General features: G+C 52.8%; 1 long non-coding RNA gene across 2 annotated transcripts in view; it reads right to left on the bottom strand.

The window, feature by feature from the left end:
• The window catches only part of LOC141577379 (uncharacterized), a 45,228-nt gene extending 20,731 nt beyond the window's left edge, over positions 1 to 24,497 (bottom strand). The window contains exon 1 of one of the 2 annotated variants that reach the window (XR_012506255.1): positions 24,182 to 24,497. This is a non-coding gene — a long non-coding RNA (uncharacterized LOC141577379). The remainder of the gene's footprint in view (positions 1 to 24,181) is intronic. The other variant, XR_012506256.1, reaches the window with a different exon arrangement.
• Between the last annotated feature and the right edge of the window lie 551 nt (positions 24,498 to 25,048).

The raw sequence follows: 25,048 nt of genomic DNA, 5'->3' as shown, positions 1-25,048 counted from the left end.
GACAACGACCGCCATCCTTCAACTGACTTTTGGAGCCAAAATGCAGACGTTAACATTTCCTTACGATAAACTCCTCTTGTAAGTTGTGGACACCAGGGAAATCATTGTGAATTTTAATTCTGCCCAAACGGGAACCAGCCCCTCCTCTGACTGGGGACTTACAGAGCTGAAAACCCTCCCAAGCCCCTTTCCCAACCTGTTTGCTTGTGGTGGAGACTGGATCCTTCACTCCCTGTTCTTCACCCACAAAGTCACTCACCCCTGAAGGTGGGGGTGGGGGTTCCTAGGCAACAAAAACCACCGCTGAGGGTGGCGACTCTAACCCTATTTCTCTGTCTTGTCAATCTCTCATTCAAGCATTCAGAAGATTTACTGCCGAGCCGTGCCCAGCACGATGGGTACTTGGGATGCAGTTCCTTGCATCCAGAGGCTCCCAATCCAGGGGTGTGACTCGAGCCACCATCTTTAGCCCCTACTCTGTGCCAGGAGCCGTGTGCCTCGTGCTTTCAGACACCGTCCCCCTGAAAGCTCAGGACAACCCCACAAGGTATGTGCCATCACAACTTCATGGACGATTGTGTCTCCTTATCCAAAAAAAATATATGCACTGAGCAGCTGCTGAGTGCCTGGCCTGTGCAAGGGGGCAGATACGCAAGGATGACAAAGATTCCCCAGGTCGCTGCCTTTTTAGAAGATGCTCCCCAGTAGGAGAGGCAGACCCTGAACAAGAGAAGAAAGACAAGGAAGGGAGGGAAAGAGGGCCACAGAATGCAGTCAGCACTGTGGGTGACAAGGCAGAAAAGTCAACACGAAAGACCTATTTTAAGTACATTGATCAGGGTGGGACCCTCTGAGGAGGCGACGTCCAAACCACTCCATTCTTGTCTCCTTCCCTTCCAGAGTCACTTCCGGAGCTCCAGGTCATGTCACCACCCGCCCCTCGACAAGGCTGGTGGGCCAGCTGCACAGGCAGGCAAACCCTCCCCTCGTCCTCTCCCTCCTGCTGCCCTTCTTGATAGGGGAGGTGGGAGGAAACATGGCTTCCTCCACCAACTAGCTGTGTGACCTTAGGTAGTCACTGCCCCTCTCTGGGCTTGCATCGGTGAAATCATCCATCCCACCCTGTCCTCCATAACTGAGACCAGGTATGAGGATGTAAAGGAAGCATCTCATCTATTTTAAAGCACTTGACAACGTGTGAAAATGTTACCGGCAGAAAACGTGCTTCTCCGTCGCACCCAAGCTCTTGCTGACGGGCACCTGGGGGCCATCAGGATCCTCCCAGCGCCTGGCGGGGGTCACATCACACTCTCCTCTTGTTGAAGGGGGACTGAGGCTCGGTCACAATGTGGTCAGCCTGAAGTGCCCCCAGATTCCAGGTGGGGAGGAAACCCCGAATAACACTAGCTGCAGACACCACTGAGAACTTGCTGGGTCCAGGTCAAGGCCATGGACTGGCGCCTTTCATCCCCACATCAGTCCTGCCCAGAAGGCTTTCTGGCCGTTAGCTCTGTTTTATAGGAAGGTGGACAATCAGCAGCTGTTCAGGACCCTCAGGTTAGACACAGCAAAGAGCAGAAGGTCCCCAGCCCGGATCTGAGACAAATGGGAACTCATTCATCCAGTCCAACCCCCACAGATCCTGTCACGTGCCAGGCATGTTCCGGGAACTCAGGGACCACTGACACAAACTCCCGCCCTCGTGGGGCTTACATCCTGGCGGGGAGACGACAGTAAATGAGGAAAACGTGCATGTGTTAGAGGCCAAGGAGGAGGAGCTCCCAGATCCTCTTGCTCCAAGCATCATGCCCACGGGAGAAGTCGGCACTTCGCAGCAGCTGCTGCTGGGAGATCAGGTCACCTGCGTCTACGGCTGCAGCTGCCCTCTTGCTTTGAGTGTCTGGATTCCCAAGATAGGCGGAGAAACTGAGGCAGCCAGGAACGAGACTTCATCCAAACTCCACTGCCCAGCGGGGCGGGCCGTAGGAACCGAAGGTGGGCTCAGAGCTCTCCTGCGAGGCGGGGGCCGTGCCTCCCTCATCTCGGAATGAGCATGTGATTAAGTAATCTTATTATGGAAGTCCCACATGATCCAAAGCCAGGCTACACTTGGAATGAAATTAATTCCAAGATTCGACCAACTCCCTGGCTGTTTTCCTTCCAGGGAAGCTGCTGGGAGGTAAATGAAGTCTGCACGTTTCGGGGACCCCAAGGAACAGGCCCCAAGTGCTGATGCTGCTAGAAGTCTGGGAGGGGGTTCAGCAGGTCATCCGTCACCCCTCAGTCCCAACTGCCCTCATGGACGCTCGGTGTCTTCACTTGGCTGCCCCATGTGTATCTGGATCAAAACCAGATTCTTGGTTGCACCCTAGTCGCACAGGCTGCTCCTCTAGGGTCCCTGGTTCTGCAAACAACCCCATCATCCTCTTAGCTGTCTTCTCTGACCTGCGAGTCCTCCCTGCACTGCAGCCTCCCCACGTCCAACCTGCGGCCAGGTCCACCTGCACGACATCTAAACGCCTCTCCAATGTCCTCCCTTGTCTCTATCCCTCCAGCTTCTTCCCCAAACCCCGCCCCCTCACAGACACTGCCTTCCTGGCTACAGACTCTTCCGGGGCTCCCCGGCACCCCGCAGGCCAGGTCCCAAGCTGGGTGCCGGGAAGACTATGTCTCTGGTCCTCAGGTACACCACCCCTACGCCGCAGCTTCAGGGGACAGAGAGGAAGAGGGCAGGCCCACCCAGGGCCTCTGTGGAGCGGGCCTGTCAGGCTGCGAAGGCTGAATCAAGTGAAACCAACTAGCTGTGTGACCCTGAGGAGTCACTCTCCCTCTCTGGTCTTGGGTCTCACCTCTAAATGATCAGCACACCCTGCCCTCCATCACTGAGACCAGTATGCGAATGAAGGGGCAGCACTTTATAAATTTTAAAGCATTTTACAGTCTCTGGGAATGTTACCATCACTCCTGCAAATCTCAGTAGGAGAATATGTTTCTCTGCCGCACCCCGCCCCCCAGTCCCACCACCCTCCTCCAAGTGACAGCCAGGGATCAGGGGAGACAAGAATCACCAAGAGGTCAGACCAGCAAACAGCTTTCATAGGAGTCCTTGTCCTGCTGGGGAGTCTGGGACACACCCCAAGAAACAAGAGAACAGGGGCCTTGCAGGTCTTACTCGTTGCTGTATCCCCAGCACAGGCTCAGCACACAGGAGGTGCTTAATCAGTGCCCCACGTGAACGGTGAGGCCCCACCCCACCTTGGTGCTTCTCGCCTGGTGGAGGATGATGCCGGCAAAGCTCTGCGTGGACCAGGGTGGCCAGCACGAGCTCTCCAAGGAGCGGAGCCTGGCCTCGCAGGACGAGGCAGATGTGACTAATCAGGAGACGGGAAAGGGCATTCTGGAAAGACACACAGCACGAGCAAAGGCAGAGGGGCCAGAAGGTACATGGTGGGTGGAACGGGGAATACTGCAAGACAGTAAATAGAATCTAGTGAGAGTACCCCGTCATCCCGGCCCCCATCAGTCTCCGAGATGAATAATACCCTCTCCCCTGCAGGGAAAGTCCCACAGTCAGGGATCCTGCCCAAGCCGGAGACCCAGAGTCCTCGGGCAACATCGCTGCCCTGGGCACCTCCCTGCCTGGCTCTCTCCCGGCAGCAGGTTTTGGAATTTGTGTGCCCAGTAGTGAACTTTACAGGAAATAGGGCTTCCCATAGTTCGAATTAAAACTTCCCCTTCTAGTCTATTCTCCTGTTCCTGGGATCTACAGCCCCAGTTCTTGACTTAGGGGCCAGGGAGAGGGCATGAGCCTCAAGGGAAAGGTATGTGAGGAGCCTGGAGTCACTCTGTGCAAAGGATTGCGCAGGTAACATGGAAGGAGAATAAGGGAGGAGGCCCTTTTGGTCAGGAACTACCAGTTCATGTGGTGGGTAGGGAATGGGTTCCCAAAGAGTTGGAATGATTGAAAACGTCAGGACAAAAGTGAGAAGCCATCCATCCATCCATCTATTCATCATCCATCCATTCATCCATCCATACATACATTCATTCATTCAAAAATGTTAATTAAGCTCAGAGTCTAGTGGTCTAGTGGAGTGACAGACAGACAAGCAGGTAATTACAGTCCAGGCTGGTTGGTGCTATGATGGGGGTGTGGTGCTGTGGGAGCCCGGAAGAGGCACGTGACCTAGCAAGAAGGTAGGGTGGTGCAGTCAGGGAAGGCTGCCTGGAAGAGGCGGTTTTTAGCCTGAGACTTAGAGGGCTAACAGGACTTCGTCAGGCCACAGCCTAAAGGAAAACCAAACATACTTGCCTATATCCAGAGATGAGTGGCTTTCAGGGACCAGAACAACTCAGTGTGACTGAGGCAGAGGGCGCAAGGGAGGAGGGGTGAGAGGTGAGCTTACAAAGGAGGGTAGCTGGGGCCAGATCTGCTAGGACCTTGGGAGACACAGGCAAGAGTAGGGTCTTTATTGGATGGCAGTGGGAGCCCATCAAGGCTTCTAACTGGAGGAAAGATGTGGCCAGATTTCCTGTTTAGAATGATAACTCAGAGTTCTGGTAAGGGAGAGCTGGGTCCTTCTGACAAGGCTTCTAGTTGAAGATAACTTTAAAAATTGAAGTATCTCATATAGAGGTAGAGATATATATTTGCAGAAGCATTAAAAGTTTACAAGAGAATAAGAAATTTCCAAAGTATACCTGAAGAGCAAACAGGAACTCGGAGAAGTGGAGGGATCAGGGGAGACAAGAATCACCAAGAGGTCAGACCAGCAAACAGCTTTCATAGGAGTCCTTGTCCTGCTGGGGAGTCTGGGACACACCCCAAGAAACAAGAGAACAGGGGCCTTGCAGGTCTCAAGGTCTTCCCTTTGCCAGTCATGAAGAACTAGGGGGACAGAAACAAAAGCCCAGGACCTACAATCTAACAGGAGATCCTCCCTACAATTAGCTGGGACCCAAGGGCTACATCCTCAGCGAGAGGGTGACCAGAAGTGGACCAGCCCTTCTGGGGAACTACAGCTGGGTTTGAGTAACTCATGTCTTCCAGGTAGCCTCAAGCTTGGGTGAAGACGGGTCCAGACAGGGAGCACATCCAAGTGTGTGGTAGAAGCAGCCGAAATTCTGGAAGAAGGTAACTTCATCCCATGCTTTAAATTATCCCTGTACTCACTCAAGTTTTCAAATACTATGACCAACTTACAGAGAAAATCGGCACACAGAGAAATAAAGCACCATGAGAAAAAAAACAAAACCAACAGAAACACCTGCAAAGTTTTCAGATATTGAAATTAACATAAAACTACTATGCTTACTATGTTTTTAAAAATAAAAAGGCAAACTTGAAACATCGCCAGAGAACATAAAAATATAATGTGACATAGTAAATTGACAAAAGAACCAAGTGGAAGCTCTAGAAATGAACACTGCAAAAACTGAAATTAAAAACTCAAGAGACTTTATTTCTTGATCCTTTGGTGATGGTCCCATGTTCTTCTGCAAAGCTGTATGTTTACGATTTATGTGCTTTATGCATGTGTCTATATTTCATAATAATAAAGGATGAAAAATAGAAATGCAGGTTGAAACTACAATGAGGAACCACCTCACACCAGTCAGAATGGCCATCATTAAAAAGTCCACAGATGATAAATGATGGAGAGGGTGTGCAGAAAAGGGAACCCTCCTACACTGTTGGTGAGAATGTAATTTAGTGCAGCCACTATGGAAAAGAGTATGGAGATTCCTTAAAAAACTAAAAATAGAGTTGCCATATAATCCAGCAATCCCATTCCTGGGCATGTATCTGGAGGGCACTCTAATTCAAAAAGACACATGCACCCCAATGTTCATAGCAGCACTATGTACAATAGCAAAGACATGGAAACAACCTAAATGTCCATCAACAGATGACTGGATAAAGAAGTTGTGGTATATTTATACAATGGAATACTACTCAGCCATAAAAAAGAACAAATAAGGTCATTTGCTGCGACATAGATGAACATGGAGATCATCATTCTAAGTGAAGTAAGCCAGAAAGAGAAAGAAAAATACCATATGCTATCACTTATATGTGAAATCTAAAAAAAGACACAAATGATCTTATTTACAAAACAGAAACAGACTCACAGACATAGAAAACCAACTTATGGTTACCAGAGGGTAAAGGGGGTGGGAAGGGATAAATTGGGAGCTTGAGATCTGCAGATACTAACTACCATATACAAAATAGGTAAACAACAAATTTCTACTGTATAGCACAGGGAACTATATTCAATATCTTGTAGTAACCTATAATGAAAAAGAATCTAAAAAGGAATATATGACTGAAACATTATGCTATACACCAAAAATTGACACAACATTGTAAACTGAATATACTTCAATTTTTTTAATTCAAAAAAACAAAAAACAAAAACCTCACTCCATGGGTTTAAGGAAAGATTAAATATAGACAAAGAAAGAATTAGGTCAAAGAAGATAAGTTATAGATATATTTAGATATATAGATATAGATCTCCAGAATGCATTGAAGAGAGACACAAAGATGGGGAAAAGGAGAGAGTAAGAGACAGAAAGGAGTGAAAAGACAGAATTTAGTTGAAGCCCTAGAAGAAAGAGAAATGGGCAAAGGCGATGTTTAAGAGACGATGGCTGATAATTTTCCAGAACGGATAAAAGACACCAAATCATATATTCAAGACACCCAAAAAGTCCCAAGAAAGATAAATAAAAAGAATCCACCCGTCAGTCTAGCACAGGGAAGCTGCAGAAAAACAAAGGTAAGGAGAGCACATACCTAACAGCAGTCAGAGACAAAAGGCCAGATTCACTTGCAAGGGGCCTCTCGTTAGATGGACAGCTGACTCCTCCACAGCAACAATGGAAGTCAGGAGCCGTGGGAGGTACTTCCCACCCGGAGGGTTAGAGGCACTGAAAGGACACTGTTGCTAAGCGGAGAACAGCGTGCGGGGGCCAGACCAGAGCTGCGGAGCCAGCCAGGGGCTGAGACGACAGCAGCCTGGACCAGGTCAGCGGCAGTGTGGAGGAGGTGAGTGGAGGGTCTGAGAGAAGCTAAGGAGGCAGGACCAGGATGAGCTGGTGACTGACCATTTATGGGGGATGAGGTGAGGGAGGAGGCAAGGGTGAAGGGGCTGCTGGGCTGGGCGGGGGGTGGGGCACTGAGATGAAACCAAAGAGGAGAAGCAGTTTGGGGAAGGGAGGTGAGACTAGTTTGGGATGTGATAGTCATGAAAATCAAGGCTGTTGGTACCCCCAAAAAAGAGAATCTCCCAGGCAGAAGGAGACAGGAAAGACACCCCGAAGAGGAGGAAGCAGCTCTTAAGGGCAGGAGGAAGGAGGGGCAGGATCTACAAGGTGGCAGGTCTGCGGAGCACAGCACCCACTGCTCCAGGAGGCAGTAATGTGACCGGAGGCCAGGGGAGAGAGCAAGCCCCTGGCAGCGAGGCCGAGCGGGCAGAGTTCCCGCGACCAGCAGAGCTCAGCCAGTCCTGCTGAACAAGTAAAGAGCCGACTGCCCCGCGTACAGTCAGTGATTAATGTTAGTGGCCGCGGGGAGGCCAGCGCTTCACCTGGTTTCCCTTCTCCATCCTGGTGCAGAGAGCCAGACCCGCTCACCTGTCGTCTCCCCTTCAGTTGTGATTCCCAAACCAGAAACCTGCTTCCTGCAAACTCCAGCGGGTATAGCACCAAGTCAGGAAATCAAGGCAGTCAGAAACAAAGACTGCTTGGAGGAGCTTTTCATTTTTACTTTTTTACTTTTTTACTTTTTTTTTTTTAGTAGGAGAAGAAACCAAGTACCCGGCCCCTCCTGCCCGGCTCCCTGCTACCCGCACGGGCCCCCACCCCGCAGAGGGCCTCCATGGGGGCGGGGCGCAGTACGTATTCACATCTCTCTGAAAAGCCATCAGCTCAGCCTTGCTGGCATCCTCAGGGGTCCCACCTCCAGAGCTAAATGCACAGTCATTTAAGGACACAGAGACCCTCTCCTCCTGGAGCAGAGAACCCCCAGGGGTCCCCGAAGCCTGTGAAACTGAGGGAACTGAAGCTTCTCGGAGCCCTCTGCTCCCGCCTGCCTCGCGGCTGCTCGCTTCTACAAAATCTGTGGGCTGAGACTCTGGCGTGTGACTCACCCCCCTCCCTTCCTCTCTCTGAGTAAATGTCAAGTTACATTAGTTATCCTGTCTCCCTCAGCAGCCCCACTCCCCCCAATTTTTGGCGGTGCTGTTTACCTCGGCTAGATCAATCAGCGTTTGGGGAGAAAATAGAAACCCTTTTAGATCCAATTAATGAAAATTGGGCAGCAGGAATGTGCCTGTTTAAAATTTCACTACCTGGGCAGGAGAAGGACTGGAGATGCAGGGAGGTGGGCTAGAAACTGGTCTGGGCCCTGTTATCAAGCCCCCGATTCTTCCAACCTTCAGAAGAGAAACCCAGTTTCTGCAGGGAAACAAGCTGGAAGGCTCCCCATACTGGATGCTGGTCAAACATGTCTTTGTGAGTAGAGAGCTCGAAGCAGCCTCCTTGCTGGCTCCTTGGAGGGCAAGCAGGGAAATGAAGATGGGGGGGGGGGGTTCAAGTCAGGTGGGAGCCAGGGGAGTAGAATGAAAGCTTTGGGGAGACTCGGCGTCCAGCAGCTGCTTTGGGTGGGTCCCCTGGCTTCCCCTGGCCACCAGGACCCTAACCTCAAGAAGGTACATTTCACTCATGATCCAGTATGTCCTGGGAACTGTGCTGGGTACAGAGGCCTCTGCCCTTGGGCTCATGGTCCCATCTGCCCTGCGATGGTCAAGAACAGTCATGACCTTGGGCCGGCGGCTGAGCCTTCTGAGCATTACACTTTTCATCTATAAAATGGGATAATAATGTACATGCTTCATAGGGCAGAATGAGAGACAGCGTGAAAAGTCCTTGGAATGGGGTGTGCCCTCCCCCAGCATCCTCCCCTTCCCTCCCCATGAGCTCAGAGTCTGTCCTTCCCCAGCCCCGAGGTTGTCCAGCCTCAGGAAAGCCCCACTGCACACCCATCTCTCAGCAAAGACCCATCGATACTTGGGAGTTTCCATTGAGCTTGGGGCATCTGTGTGTTCATGGGACCCTCCCCTTAGCCTGTTTTACAGAAGAATCAGAAAGGTTTCCACAGGGTCCTGCCCGACCCTGGAGCAGGAGCCACTCAGAGCCTGGAGGACCATGAGGACCCAAAAATCCCACCCACAGGACCGGAAGCTGCTGGGCAGGACGCGCGCATCTCATTCACCATGTTAGAGCCCATGTGCGGCCAGGAGCCCAGAGTGGGCGCTGGGGTGCCATTTGGAAGGACAGAAGAATGAATTGTACAGTCTTCAAAATGTTTGTTCATCTGTGCAGGAACGGTAGGAACTAAGCAAGTGATGTCACCTCTCTGGGAATCAGTTTGCGTGTCTATAAAGTGGGAACTGAGGCTGATGCCTCCTGGGCCTACGTCACATCACATCTCTGCTGCAGGTGGCTCCAGGCAGGTACAGATGCAGGCGGGCTTGGACTCAGCACCTCCTCCCTGCCCCCACCGTGCACCCTTCAGTTCCCTTTCCATACCCACCCCGATACAGCAGGTGGGGTGCCGACAGGAGCCCTCCCGAAGGTGTGCACAGTGGGAGTGCAGGAAATTTCATGCCTCCCAGGGCAACCCTCCTTCAGTGGGTTTGGGGCGCTTGTGTGGACGGAGCTGGCCGGCTTTCCAGATGGCCCTGGGAGGGCCCAGCATGATGCAGGCCAGCTGCCTGCAGTGGGGACCAATGCTAGGGCCGACCCCTGCCCCCGAACGGGCCTCTGCTCCTTCCCTGTCTCCCTCTCCTGCCCCTCAAGCAGCCCCCTGGGAGCCTTCCCAACAAAACATCTGCCCCCGGGCTCTCACCAGGCCCTACTCACAGTGCAGCCCAGACTCTGACAGGAAGGAAAACCAGCCAGTCTTGCAAGCCTACGTGCTGATCACATGGGCCGATGTGGCACAAGCGGGGCCCAAGCCCAGCGGGTGTGTGACGGGTCCAGCGTGGAGCAGGTGCAGCTTCCCAGGGCGGGGTGGGCGGGCATCCACTCACCCCCTCCGCACGGATGGGGGATCACCTGGAATGGCACAGTCCCTGCCCTCGAGGGCCACGGTCTCCTAGGACAGATGGACAAGTCAACTGAGGGGTGCAAAGCTACGGGAGTGACAGGGGTCGTGTCAAAGTTGCAGAGGTGAGTAGGGTGTGATGGAAAGAGAGGAGGACACCCTCGGGTCCCCTGCGTGGGAGGTGGGAGAAGGCGTCCGGATGTGGAGAAGGAGGCCGGAGTGCCTATAGGCACACGAGGCAGGAAAGGCGTTCCAGGCAAAGGGGACAATTTTGCCAAGGTCCCCAGACAGAGGCCAGCATCAGGCTGGGGGAAGAGTCGAGGGGGATGTGCGGGGATGAGGCTGGGTGGCCTCCCAGAGCCACTGGCTCCCAGCAGACCATGTCCTGCCAGCCAGGCCTACGCTGGCCTAGGGCTGATGCCCGGCTAGTGTGGCACAGATGTCCCTGCGCTCAGCCAACAGCAGCTGGGGCTTTTGTGGAAGCGCCTGGCTCCAGAGGGCAGCACACAGGAAGGCCCCAGCTGTGCCCAGGTTCCGTGCCGTTCTGCCAGGTGCGGAAAAGCCCCCCAGAGAAGGGAGGCTGCCCCGTGCCAGCCTGGAGCGGCAGGCCCTGCAGAGGTCCTGGCGTGGACAGGAGGCCACTTCCATGCGGGCCAGAGTATCCTGTGCAGCTGTGCGGCTCGGCCTGGCGCGGACGGTTCCAGGAAGCAATGACCACAGGGCAGGGCTGGGAAGCAGGGTCCAGCCATCCCCTCACACAAGGCAGGTGGGGGTCTGGGACATGGGGGAGTGTCATCGCATTAGTCGGGCTCAGCTGGACTCTGCTGTGGGAACAAACAACCCCCACATCTCAATGGCTCCCAACAACAGAAGTTCCTCTCTCGCTAACACTTTCGGGCCACCGCTCCACACAGCCACTCAGGGACCCAGGCCAGGAGGGGCTCCCCCATCCTGTAGCTCCCCACCTGGAACAGGGGGCCTTCTTGGTCTCCATAATAGAGGAAGAAACCACAGGGAGGTGACAGCTTCAGCCCAGAGGGGACCCATGTCACTTCAAATCTGAGCCCACCGGCCAGAGATGCAAGAGGGCTGGAAACATGAGACAGAGATGGACCGCCTGGTGGGTGTGACTACCACTGCCCCAAGCGTGGGGTGAATTCTTAGTGCGGGGTCCCAGACCTGGTGGCCTCCAGCATGTGACTTACTCTCCAGATTCTCAATGTCTTCACTGGTGGAAGAGGGACAAGGGTGGTCTCGGCCTCGCTGGGTTGAGTGGGGGACTAAGAGGTGGAAACAGCCCAGTGCCTCCCACAGCACCAGGCCCACAGGCAGACATTTCCTATGTTTATGGTTTCTCTTCCCATCTTTAAGTGCTACGTTACTAGTGAGAACTGTCAAAACACTGTATTGCGTTTGCTCTTCTTTTATAAAAAGGAGTTGAGCAGCACCACGAGCACGAAGGGAGGGGCGTGGGATGGGTCAGTGGAATGAGACCGAGGGCGAACGTCAAGAGAGCCACCAAAGAGCCATGGATCCTGACCCTCTTTGCACGTGCCCCAGATGGAATCCACACAGTGGGGTTGGAAACAGTGATGGGAAATGAAAAAATTAAAAAATGCACAAACTCCTGGACCTGGCACCTTGATGACTGTGCCTAAAAAGACAAGGAGATTTTATATTCTCCTGCTTTGGGGACACAGAAGCCCCATTATAACACTCAAGTCTGTACGACATTCACACATTCACCTCCCAAGAGTTTCCACAGGAATATCATATGTTGAAAGGAAGAAATTCTTGTCACAGGATGTCCCTCCAGGAGCCCCAGGGGCATGGGGCAGAGGAAGGGATGGCCAGTTGCCAGGGGAAGCTGGCTTCACAGAAAGGTAAAATTTGGGGTTGTCCTGAAAGGGTGAACAGGGTCACATCCTGGAGAAAGGAGATGAACAGATACTGAAGGTCAGCTCTCCCTCCAGCCATTCCCAAACCTTCCCCCCAAAGGCCTTCCTGCCATCACAGAGGCTAAAAAAGTCAGGTGTTTATTTTCCCAGCCTCCCTTGCAGCCAGAAAAGGCCATGGGACCATGTCCTGACCAATGGTATACAAGGCAAACTCTGCAGGGGCTTCAGGGAAAGATCTGGATAACAGGGGAGAAAGTCCAGGAGAAGAACATGTCTCACCACCCTCGCTGTGCCTCCTGTCACTCTCTCCCTTCCCACCTGGGGATGTGGTCCAGTGAGGACACGGAGCCTGGAGCTGTGGCAGCCATCTTGTCACCAGGAGAGTGATGCCTGGAGCGGAACAGCCATCTTGTCACCATTAATTGGTTTTATGGTCTAGACCCCTGGGAATTAGGTTGTCTGATACCTGCGGCTGAAGGCATTTCTAAGAGACATAAGGTCCCACTGAACAAGGAGCTCACAATAACGAGCAGACTTTGCTTCTAAAAGCCATCTCAGGGAAGTGAGTAAACTCCCATTTAGGCAAAAAATGTTTTCATTATATCATCTAAAAGCAGAACTAAGAATGTTCCTAAACAGCACCAAGTCCAAGTGCATCCCAGGGCCCCCGGCCCTTGAGCTGGACCCCACCCACAAGCCTCCCCCTGCTGCACCTCCCCACTGCCCTCACTGGGCTTCAGCGCACCGTGACGCACGGCTCCTTAAACACACCGAGCTGTGTCCCACCTCCAAGCGCCCGTGAGCATCCTCTGTTCCAGTCGAGGCTGGAACGATCTATCCACAGCACCTCCCAAGCCTGAACCTGGCTTCCCTGGGCACTAGCCCCTCAGCATCCAGGGTACCTTCCCACAGGGTATCCTTTCTGAAGCCTCCCCTATGTCTTATGAAGCCCTGGAGAGCTCCTCCCGCCTGCCCAGTTCTGAGCTTGGCGCTGGTGTCACGGTCATGCACAAGACACAGAGGTCACAACTCACCAGGGACAGACATAAACTCAGCACACACGACTCACTAACTACTGAATTACAACTGTGACAGATGAAGAAATGGCGGATGACAAGAAAGAAGGTAACTGGGGACCCAGCCTTGGGGTGGAAGAGGGCTTCCCCAAGGGGGTGGCATTTAAAGCGACACCCAGAGGACACACTGACCTTCTCCACTGGCTGAGGTTGGACAGGTGAGCCCACCTCTCTGAGCCTCAGTTTCCACATCTGTAAAATGGGGTCGTGATGGGCCTTCCTCATAAGTCAGGCCTGACTTGTGCTCAACAGACACAAGCTATGAGCATTATTCATTAGGGAGAGCAGGGAGTCTGTTGGTCCCTTGTGATGGGCTAATTGGAGAAACAGCTTTTGGCAGCGTGTCTTCAAGCTGAGGGGCTGTGGAGCAGCGGGCAGGAGCCCTCCTGTTTGATGCTTGGGAATGAAAGACACCCCTCGAGCCCTGCTTTCCTGGAGGGCAGAACATGGGAGACAGAGCACCAGGCCCAGAGCAGGCAGGATGTGAAAGGCAAGCAGAGGCCAAGGCCAGGCCAGCAAGTGGTCAGGGGTCAGAGGTCAGGAGTCAGAGAAGAGACTCCAAGGCTGGGAGGGACAGTGGGTCCTGGGATTGAGAGGCCCAGGCCCTGGAGCCAGACAGACCCGGGTGGGCTCCAGCACCCACTCGGCCACCCAGAGCTGGGCAATGGGGCAGGACAGGACCTCAGGAGCTTCTATAGTCTCGACTGGAACAGAGGATGCTCATGGCACCACCTCATGGGGCCCAGGAGGGTGGATGAGGATGGGAGCGCACAGGTCAGGGTCTCACCACGTGTTCCCAGTCCGATCACTATGGGGGAGCAGCGCTGGGTCTCCGTGGGAACTGTGCTTTCAACATGCTGTGAAAACTGCCTTATTCCTCCTTATCGCTCCACCCGGAACCCCAGCCCTTCACCCAGAGACGCCCACATCTCCGTGGTCCTTCCTGTCTGCCCTCAGTTTCAGGAAAAAGTCCTGATGCCAAGCACAGGGGTGAGGCAACCCCCAGTTAATTCCAGAACCCCGTGGCCAGCTATAGCCTTCCCATCTTTGCTGGCCGCCTCTCCCACCCTGGGCTGCAAACTGGGAGAAATGTTCCTTCTGGAGTTGCCAGATTTAGCAAATAAAAACAGAGGATGCCTTGTTGCAACTGAAATTTCAGATAAACAACAAATAAAAGTTTAATTCAAGTATGTACCATGCAATATTTGGGACATAACTTCCAACTGAAAATTATTGATTATTGATCAGAAATTTAAATTAAACTGGGTGCCTTGTATTTTCTGTAGCAACTCTAATCCCATTATGTCCTTCTGTCATGTCCTCCCGAAAGATCCATCTATGGCTCCCCAGTGCCTCAGGCCAAAGTCTTGCTGCTGCACCTGGAACAGCAGAGACCTGCACGCGGTGGCTTCTGCTCTGTGGCAGCCTCAGCATGGGGGAGGCAGTGGAACCCAGTTCATGAAAGGCCTTGAAGATAGTTCCAAGTGGATGGGGTTTTTTTTCTGAAGACAGTGAGGAGACATAGAAGGAAAACTCCATGCCACCCACCCAATCCTGGCACCCTGCCCTCATCAGAGAGCAAAAAGGGTCAGAAAAAACCCTTTTATGTTGCGGTCGCCCCCTGACGTGAAGGGCCATGGAGAGGTCCCTCTGTTCACTGCACAGTGACCAAGCTCAGCAGGGGCCTGGCGACCCTCCCACTGTGGCCGCCCTGGGTTCCCTCCATGAACCTCATCCCATCACAGGCTTCTGCCTAAAAAAGGCATTTCTTTTTGTTTTAAGCCCCACCCTCCTCCCCACTTCCTCCTCTTCATGGGTGGGAAACCCCTGGTTTCAGATCAAAAGGACCCAAAAATTCACATGGCATTTCCAGTTGAGTCCGCAGCAGAATCTCTGACTTCAGAGGGGTCCCAAGAGCATGGCTGGGCACAGCTGTCCTGGCCTTCACCCTGGCGCCCGAGGGAGGGAGAGACGCCCACTTCCCAGAATCCTGGACCAGCAACAAAGGCCACAGGCCTCTCTGCCATTAGACTGAGCAACAGATCAACTCGGGGGGTGACCTGCAGGCGCTGCAGGGATGAAACCCCAAAAGAAGGGATTAAGGCTGGCATTTATGAGGTGTCGTGAGTTTAGCATGCAAACCTAATCCTTTAAGACTTGCTCCAAGCAGACTTCCCCTCACCACCACCTCAGAACAAGCCAGGTCTCCGAGGGACCTGCACCTGAGCACCCTCGCCGGGGCAGATCAGTTTCACGCACTTACTTGGGGGATGATGGCTTTGAGGTCTGGCAGGCCCACTGCTGGGGGGAGTGGCAGATGGCCTGCCTGTCGACCTCGCTGCCCTCCTCCAGCACCCAGCATAGCGCCTGACTAGGTGCTGAGAACACATCTGAGGGATGGAGGGAGGTGGAGGACCATGTCCTCCCCGAGAGCGGGCACCTTGCCTGACTGGCTCACCGCTCTGCCCCGGGTTGCTCCAGGCAGCACCAGGCACACGCGTGGTGGATGCCCCAGGAAGCTGTGTTGAAACAAGGGCTCCCTCCATCCGCACCATAAAACCGGTTCCTAGAATTTAACCGATGAACCATAATCAGGAAATGCAAAACCTCGTTCATACATTGTCTCCCCTCCTTCCCCCTACTCCCCGCCAGCAGATGGTGGCCCGGGGTTGGGCTCATCAGGCAGATGAAGAAGTAGACAGCATCCTACTTCCTGGTCACAAGCAGGCAAACCTGAACTCTGGATCCAAAGAGACGCTAAAGAAAGGCAGGGAAGTGGTTTCTTCTAAAGTTAGGATGAGGGTTACCTCTGGCGGAGGAAAGGGGGGTGTGAACAGTAAGAAACACACAGGAGGCTTCTGGATGCTGGTGGCAAAACTCTGCGCCCTAACCTATCCACATCTCCACGGCGAGTGTGCGAGAGAGAGACAGAGAGAGAGTTGATGACCTATAAAACTTTGCCTTCTGCCCCATCCAGCTGCTCCTTTACACCCCGCTCCTCCTCTGAAGGTCCCCTAATTGTCTACTCCTTGGAGTTCTGACCTGGGTCCTCTCCTCACTCCTCCATCCCCCAGCTGCCACCGTGTGGTCCCCTCCTTGCCTGGTTCCAGCCCGGTCCACACACTGATCACTCTCAGTCTTCTGTTTCCAGCCCAGCATGCCAAACAACACAAGCTTCTCAGGGGCCCCCTTGACGACCAGGCTGAGGCCTGGAGATGCAGTGCTGGCGAGCTGACCAGATCAAGGAAGAGTATTCTAGGACCAGAAACAGCGTGTGCAAAGGCCCTGGGGCAGTCGTGCACCTGCTCCATTTCAGGAACTGAAAGTTACTCCTCGTGGCTAAGGAGGGAAGAGAAGTGGGTGAAATTGTGCAGGGGCAAGATCCGTGGGGCCAAGGGAGCACAAATTCCCCTGTTTTCACCAGTTCACACAGGCCTCGTGTCTTCTCACAAGTGGGGTTTATCCCTCCACCCCATCTCACACTCTCACCTGCCTAAACGCCCTCTCCCTCTCTCCTTCCTCTTCTCTCTCCTCATCCTCAGCCTTCTCCTCCTCACTCCCTCCTATTTCACATACCTCATCTGAACACGGAAGAAAGGCATAGCGCACCTGCCTCCCTCCCCACCAGCTGGCAGAGCGGACACCTCAGCCCAGGACCCCGGGAGCCAGGAGGTGTGTTTGGCGTCCACAATCAGCCTGGAAGCTTCTTTCAAAGGACAGCTTCCCTCTGCTTCCTGCTCTCTCATCCCACCTCTCCTCCGGAGGGTGCACCCAGCACGCCATCCACTTCCTGCAGGGCTCCAGCTGCCGAGGGTGGTCGAGCTCAGGCCTGGCTTTCGTCAAACGCCACCCATCCCGAAGGCCACAAGCCGATGCGGAGGAGGAAGGGGTCAGGGGAGGGGCTGGGACTCTCCAGATCTCCCAGCCTCCAATGGGCCTCCAGAGAGGTGGTTATATGAACTTTCTTTTTTAAAAGCGTGGAAAGGATTTTTTTTTTTAATATTAAAAATTGCCAGCCTGAACAAGTGACAGGTGAACACCCTACCTGTGGATACAGCCATCCTGAGCCGAAGAAACCCCAGCAGGTCCTCGTCCATCCTGTCACCGCTGGGAGCCCAGACCAAGCTCGGCGCCAGGCAGGAGGAGGCACTTGGCACATAACTGCAGAGTTAGCAAATGAAATCGAGGAGAAAAGAGTTGACAGGAGGAGAAATAGGCCAGGACTGGAGGTGAGAGGAGAGAGCCCACGAGAGAAGACAGGAGGGTGGCTCCTGATGGGGATGGGGCTCGGGTGTGGGGAGATGGCTCGGAAATCAGGAAAACTGCTGAGTAAAAACCGTCTTTGAAAAGGCCCCAGATTATTCATCTAAGTCCTCATCTCGCTCAATTTCAGTTCAAGCGGCTGCAAATATTTGAAGTGAGTAATTTCTCCTGATGAAGAGAGTCTGATTTTGATTCTGCCTAATTTATTTCGAGATTTAGGGGAGCACCCAGAGGAGAGGGGTTGAGTCAAGCAGCAGCTCCCGGCCGCCCTCCCTCCCAAGCTGCCTCCTAGTCCTGCCCTGTCCTGCCCCGAAGTTGTGATCCTTGGGAGAGGAGGGTGGGCTGGCTCATCTGGACCAGCGGAGGGTACTGCCTGCACCACGCAGGAGCCCAGGCAGCAGAGGGGCCCCCATCAGGGCACAGAATCAGAGCCAGGTGGCCCCAGGCCTGCGTTAGCTCCTGGCCACTGCAGATTCCTCTGGGCCTCCAGGCCTTCTGGTCCAGGCCTCTGGACCCCTGTGTCATAGCTGCCAGCCCTGTATACAAATCTCTTAACCCAGCTAGTCTGGCCCCAGTTTATCTCCTAGTCACACCTCCTCCACGGCCCCTCCCTCCTCCTTACTCACCACGGTCAAAGTGTCTCCAGGCTCTGGCCCCTTCTCATACTCAGGTGGGCACCTGGCAGTCCCCTGTTCCTCCTACAAGGCTTCAGCCCAATGTGTCACCTCCTCTGTGAAACCTTCCCTGCCCCATGGGAGGCAGGAGTCACCTGGAGCTCCCCTACCCAGCACAGACTTTGACCCCTGTGCAGCTACCGTCTGGAGGCCTCCCCACTTCCCTCACCAGAGCGAGGACCAGGGCGGCCTCGCACGTAGAATGTGCCAGGGAAATATCTGGGGTAAGAACTAACTAAAAGCGCACAAATGGAGAAGTGATGAGTGTATGGATAAACACACGAGGGAACTAGCAGAGGAACGCAGGGCCCACCCAGAATGAACAGAGGCCCTGGCACCCTGTCTGGGTCCAGGGGCAGTCTCGGGGTCCCCAGGAGAAATCAGTACTTGGCACCTCTCTGGAGCCCACCCATCCAGATGTACAACAAACGACCAGACCTGGGGACACAGACAACATGGTGTCTCAGCAGCCCCTCACCACATACAGAGGGCAGAGTGTGGCTGACTCAGGGCCATCTGTCCCCACTAGGAAAAGGCCACTCCTGTGGCACACAGCGGGCACTCAATAAACACTTGACAAACGAGTAAATGAATGAATGGATAGATAGGGGGAGGGATGGAGGGAGGGAGGGTGGGAGAGATGAAAGGAGGGAGGGAGGGAGGGAGGGGTGGATGGGTGAGGAGGCGCCCTCTGATTCTGGATCCCCAGTAAGGGACATAGGCTCTGTGTAAGAGGGCCTGGGCTTGAATGAGGTTTTACCATTCCCCAGCCTCGAGACCATGTCAAGCCACCCAGCCTGAGGTGTGGGGCTTCCAGAGCCTCTGAGGTGCCTTCTCTTTTGAGACCCCAGGAACCCGAAGCCCTGACAATCTGGATAACAATGCCCATATTTGTTGAGCACGGCCTGGCACCTGGCCTGGCACCAAGGCCCCTCTGCACCATGTGACCCACAAGTGACACCACACTTGTGACCCCATTTCACAGATGAGGAGACTGAGGTGCAAAGAGGTACAGCAACAGGTCTCAGTGTAGAGAGGAAATATATACCCCAAAGTTAACTCAGTAAGGAGGGGAAAGAGTGCTGGAACAGGAGTCTGAAAGCCTGGGTCTAGGCCGGTTCCACCACTGCCAGGAGCCCCACAGCCTTGCGGGTCCTCCTGTCCCCAACGGTGAGTCCACTGTCCCACGGTCTGGATAAAGCAACACCCAACAGAGGCTGGGGAAGGGCGGGGTGGGGCAGAGCGAGCTCAGCCAGGACACACCAGTGAGTCCTGAGCCCTAGAGATGAGGCAGGTGTGTGCCCAGCTATGGGGTGGGGTGGGGGGGGAGCCGACCCTAGGAGCAGGGAGGGCAGCAACCACACGGAAGCTGGTGGGCGTGCGCATTGACAGCCTGGGTGCCGCGCCAGGTGCTCTCACTGGCCTGTCCCTTGTGAAGGAAAAGCAGCGTGTGGGTAGGGGGTAGAGGGAGTGTCATGGTGTTAAAGTCACCAGGCAGGTGGCGATAGGCCTTGTTACCCAAGTGCCCGAGAGCCTGAATGTGCTTCAGTGGGGGCCACTGAGGCTTGGGTTCAATTCAAGGATGCTGACCCGGCCCTACAAGGCTCCAAGCCCTGTGCTGGGGTGGGATTCAGAGCTGAGTGAGGGCAGGAGTCCCTGCCCTTGAGGATTCACGGTGGGGATGGCAAGGCAAGAGGAAGCATCATTCAAGGTGGACGTGGCTGGGGCTGCGCTCCTAGGCAGGCAGGACTGGCAGCTCCCACCACTGCCGATCAGCTTCTGGACAGAGGGGTGGTGCCAGGCCCAGAACTTCATCCTGGCCTGCAGAGACCAGCCCGGACACTGCCACCCATCCTCCTAGAGACGGCTGGGCTGGGCTTAGACCCCAGAGGGGAAATAATTAGAGCTGAATGAGTAGGTGAGTTCCCATCCCCAACCACTTTAGGCCTCAGATTTCAGGATGCACACAAAGGCTGGGGTAAGGCAAAGGGGAGAATTCCTATTAAAATGCAGTTTCCATCCCCAGTACCACCATTTTTAAAAAGATGGGGAAAAAAAGAATCAATTGTTAAATTTTAGAGGGGAGAGTATAGCTCAGTGGCAGAGCGTGCTTAACACGCACGAGGTCGAGGTCCTGGGTTCAATCCCCAGGACCTCCACTTTAAAAATAAAAAAACAAACAAACAAACAAACAAACCAAATTACCTCTCCCATTGGATTAAATAAATAAACAAACAAATAAAATGCAGCTTCCCAGGCCCCACCCCAGAGGCTCTGATTCTGTCTGTCTAGGCAAAGGCCCGGGAACCTTCATTTGACAAGCTATCCAGGCAATTCTGGTGCAGCGAGCCCTGAAGGGTGTCACTGCCCAGCACTGTACTGATGGAGAGCCTGACAGACAGGTTCCACCTTCACCCCTTCCCTGCTGAGTGGCCTTCAACTTTCTACTGGTGCCCAGCACAGCCATTAAGAGAGGCCAGTGGGTGCAGAGTTTAAAAGCTCAGACTCCCCAGTCAGATGACATGAGCTTCTGTCCTACCTCTGCTCCTCATCACCTGTGTGACCTTCCACTGGCTAATTAACCTCTCTGAGCCACAGTTCCTTCATCAGCACAGGAAAGGCAATAATAGCACCTGCCTCCCAGGGATGTTAATGGAAAATACACGTGGGCCGGCACCCACTAAACACTCCATGACCTGTGGCTCTTGTGCACGGAGTCTCGACTTCCCAGTGGTCTCCCTGCACCTGCCCTCGCCCCCAGAGCAGCCAGGGGATCCTCTTAAAACCTGTGTCCCATCAGGTCACACCCCAACTGACAAGCTGCGGCGGTCTCCTGGCCAGTAGCCGTCTTTCTCCCTGTGGCCCATGTCCGCACCCTCAGCCCATCCACCACCCGGCCCCTGGCTCACATGCCTGCCTCCGCCAGGAACTCTCCCTGCTTTGGTTCCTTCCCGCCCAGGTCTCAGTCCAAATGTTAGCACCTGTTTGGCGCTGACTTTTTCGTTTAAATAGATTATTTATATTTGCTTAGACAGGCACACCTCGATTCATTGCACTTCGCAGATAGTGCTGAGTTTTTTCACAAATTGAAGGTTTGTGGCAACCCTGTGTCAGGCAAGTCTATCGGCACCAGTTTTCCAACAGTATTTGCTCACTTCATGTCTCTGTGTCATTTTGGCAATTCTCAAAATATTTCAAATCCTCCACCAGCGGGGGGGAAAAAAAGATTTGCTGGAGGCTCAGATGATGGTTAGCATTTTTTGGCAATAAAGTATTATAAATCAAGGTGTGTACACTCTTTTTTTAGACACAATGCTATTGCCCACTTAATAGACTACAGTACCGTGTAAATACAACTTTTCTATGCACTAGGGAACCAAAACATAGGTGTGATTCACTTTATTCCAATATATGCTTCATTGCAGTGGTCTGGAACTGAACCCACAATATCTCCAAGGTATGACTGTATCTACCATAAGAAACTCTGAAAGATTCTTTCAGAAATGATTACTGGGATAGGGAACCAGGCAGATAGGAATGGAGGTGAGAAAGTGGGTTCCCTTTACAGCTTTTTATCTATTCTGGCTTTTGAGTCCCATGAGTATTCTATATATTCACCCCAAAAATGTATAAATAAATGGATGGATGCTTTTTTTTTTAATCTCCACCTTTCTCACCAACAAAACGAAAAGACAAACTACTGAATGGGAGGAGATATTTGCAAATGATATGACCAATAAGGGGTTAATATCCAACCTATATAAACAGCTCATACAACTCAACACCCAAAAAACAAACAACCCGATTAAAAAATGGGCAGAAGAACTGAATACACATTTTTCCAAAAAGGAAATGTCAACGGTCAACAGGCACATGAAAAGATGCTCAACATCACTAATCATCAGAGAAATGCAAATCAAAGCCACAATGAGATCTCACATCACACCTGTCAGAATGGCCAGCGTCAAAAAGGACACAAATAACAAATTTGGGGAGAACGTGGAGAAAAGGGAACCCTCGTACATTGCTGGTGGGAATGTAAATTGGTGCAGCCCCTGTGGAAGACAGTATGCAGGTTTCTCAAAGAACTAAAAATAGAACTGCCATATAATCCAGCAATTCCACTCCTGGGTACATACCTGAAAAACATGAAAATACTAATTCAAACAGATACACACACCCCAATGTTCACAGAAGCATTATTTACAACTGCCAAGATACGGAAGCAACCTAAGTGTCTATCACTAGATGAATGGATAAAGAAGGTGTGGGATGTATACACACACACACACACACACACACACATATGCACGATAAAATACTACTCAGCCATAAAAAAGAATGCAATTCTGCTATTTGCAGCAATGTGGATGGACTTGGAGGGCATTACGCTAAGTGAAATAAGTCAGAGACAAACACTATATAATATCACTTATATGTGGAATCTAAAAAATACAGCAAACTAGTGAATAAAACAAAAAGAAGAGGACTCCTAGATATAGAGAACAAACTAGTGGCTACCAGTAGGGAGAGGGAAGGGGAGAGGGGAAACATAGGGGTTGGGGGAAAGAAGGGGTTACTATGGGATTATATGAAATCACATGTGTGAAACTTTGGACGATTGTAAAGCAGTATAGAATTTAAAGAATCTTTCATTCAATTTTTTTAAAACATGTGAACTATTAGCTGAAGTAGAAGTGACCTCAAAACTCGAGAAAATTTTAAAAATTAAAATATAAGTGAATAAAATCTCCACTTTCTTGGAGAGGCTCTCCCTGACCAACCTTAATAAAACTGTCCTCTTTACATCACTCTTGCCCCCTCACCTCGTTTATTTTTATCCATAATCCTGTCACTGACTGCCATCAGTTTAAGTGTGTATTGATTGATTATTGTGTGTCCCTCCCACCTGTGAACACCAGGCCATATCCTCCCCCAGCGCCATGTCAGAGGTGCGTATTTGATCCTGGGGGAAAGAGTGAAAATCATCACAGAACCACTCCCACGTGCCCAGGTGTGTGCACCTCCACATACTGTCCAGGTTTTGTTGATGTCACACCCAGGACTAAACCTTGCATACCGTAGTTGCTCAATAAATGCTTGTTGAATGAATAAAGGAATAGATGCCTAAAACATCTTTTAATAGATGGACGCATTCTTTCCAGTGGGACAAGCAAAGCCTTTTAAGAGGAAAACACCTAGAAGAGCTACTGGCATACAGTAGCTGCTCAATGCAAGTGGCTACTTTAATTTTTACTAAAGTGTAAATGGCTTACCTGAGCCTCTTTCTATGAGCATGAGGAAGAAGTGAGGCCAGGAGAGCCCTGAGAAGAGAGGGAGGAAGCCACTCCAGAGACACGAAATTTTTCTTTGGAATTTTTCTCTAATAATTGTATCACTTTCTTTTTCTTTTCAAAAAGTCTCTGTCCACGTGGGTGTCTGCTTGCCTGTCCTCTCTGCCATAAGATGTCCCAGACAGCTTGAGGGCTAGGAGTCCCCATCAGAGAAGCTACAGCTTCACACTCTTGGTTAGGAAGTCCACAGTCCCCAAGGGACCAATGGGGCCACAGCCAGGTGCTGGGGAAGGGGGAGAGCAAGAAGTGATGACCTCTTAACCCACCCACCCCCAGGGCTCCTCCAGGCCCTGCTCCCAGCAACCCTGAGAGGCCACAAACATGCAATGGAAAGAACCTGGCCTCCAGAATCTGATAGCCCTGGATCTTGTCCCAGCTCCCGACCTTCCAGCACATTCTAAGCCCCAGTCATCTCACCTACTATTCGATATGCCTGGTTTCATTTCATCCTCACATTTTGGGGGAGCAATTGTGTTACTGCCCAATTTCCTAGCTGGGGAGGTTGAGGCCAGAGAATCACTTGCTCACACATCGCATGGGTGTCCCAAGCCCAGAGTCACACCCAGCCTGCCTGTGCTCCATCCCCCACCGTGCTGCCTTAGGCCAGGTGCCCCCTCAGGTGACTCTCAGTTTCCCTATCAGTAAAATGGGGGGAACAGAGGCTCCCTTTCAAGTGTATTGTGAACACTTAATCACTTGAAAAATGACTCACAGAAGCGCTTGACCCAGGAGGGGCACTTCAAATGTTTCCTCCCCTCCCTGGGGAAGCCCAGCGTCGCCCCTCCCTGGACAGCAGACTTACAAGACTTACACCGGTCACTTCCTTGGTTTCCCGTGTGAGTGGGATGAGGATGAGCGGAGGCACAGCTGGGGGGCTACCAGAAGGATCTACAGGGCCGTTGTGCCCACCCAGCCCGGCATGGGGAGGGGCAGGAGGATGAGAGCCCGCGTGCCAGACCCTGCACCCCGCCTCCGTCTGTCCCCACGGTGACGTGGCGCCATCAGCCCTCCACCAGGGCCAGCCAGGAGCTGGCAAAGAAGGGCTGGAGAAAGAGGAGAGAGCAGCCCCCCTCCCAGCTTTTGTTTCTTCCTGGCGGTGCTGTTTTTTGCTTTTTGGCTTTTTTTTTTTTTTTTTTCTTTTAAATCCAGCCACTCTGTGGTCCCATCCGGGGCCTCCTGCCTCCTCCCACCTCCTCACTGGTGGCTGTCACACGACAGACATTTTTAGTGGTGACAGCTGGCCTTGTGGAACTCAGCTCGAGTACGGGAATGGGTTTTAAAAAAAGAGCGAGCCAAACCACCGTCACTTTAAATAGCAATGCAGCGGGAGGAGAGGCGGGGAAGCGTGTGCAGGCGGGAGCCCCACGCTGGGCTGGGCTTCCACAGCGCCTGTGGAAGACAGTCCAAGCCACGAGGCCCTCAGGGCTTATGGGTCCCGCCTCTGCATTTGATTCAGGGGGAAACTGAGGCCCTGAGAGCGCAGACATCACACCGAAAATCGCACACTTGTGAGTGGCAGGGCTGGGACTCCAACCCAGGTGTGTGCAGGTCCAGCACTAGGCTCTTCACGGCGACAAGGCCCCGCCTCCTGATGCCCCCTGCCCTTTCCTGACCTTGGAGAGGGCCCATGGCAATGGACGTGACTGGTGACTGCTGCTGAAGGCCAGGT

This window comes from Camelus bactrianus, chromosome 4, assembly GCF_048773025.1.
Source record: "Camelus bactrianus isolate YW-2024 breed Bactrian camel chromosome 4, ASM4877302v1, whole genome shotgun sequence".
NCBI lineage: Eukaryota > Metazoa > Chordata > Mammalia > Artiodactyla > Camelidae > Camelus > Camelus bactrianus.
This window is presented reverse-complemented; position numbering and strand designations above follow the sequence as displayed.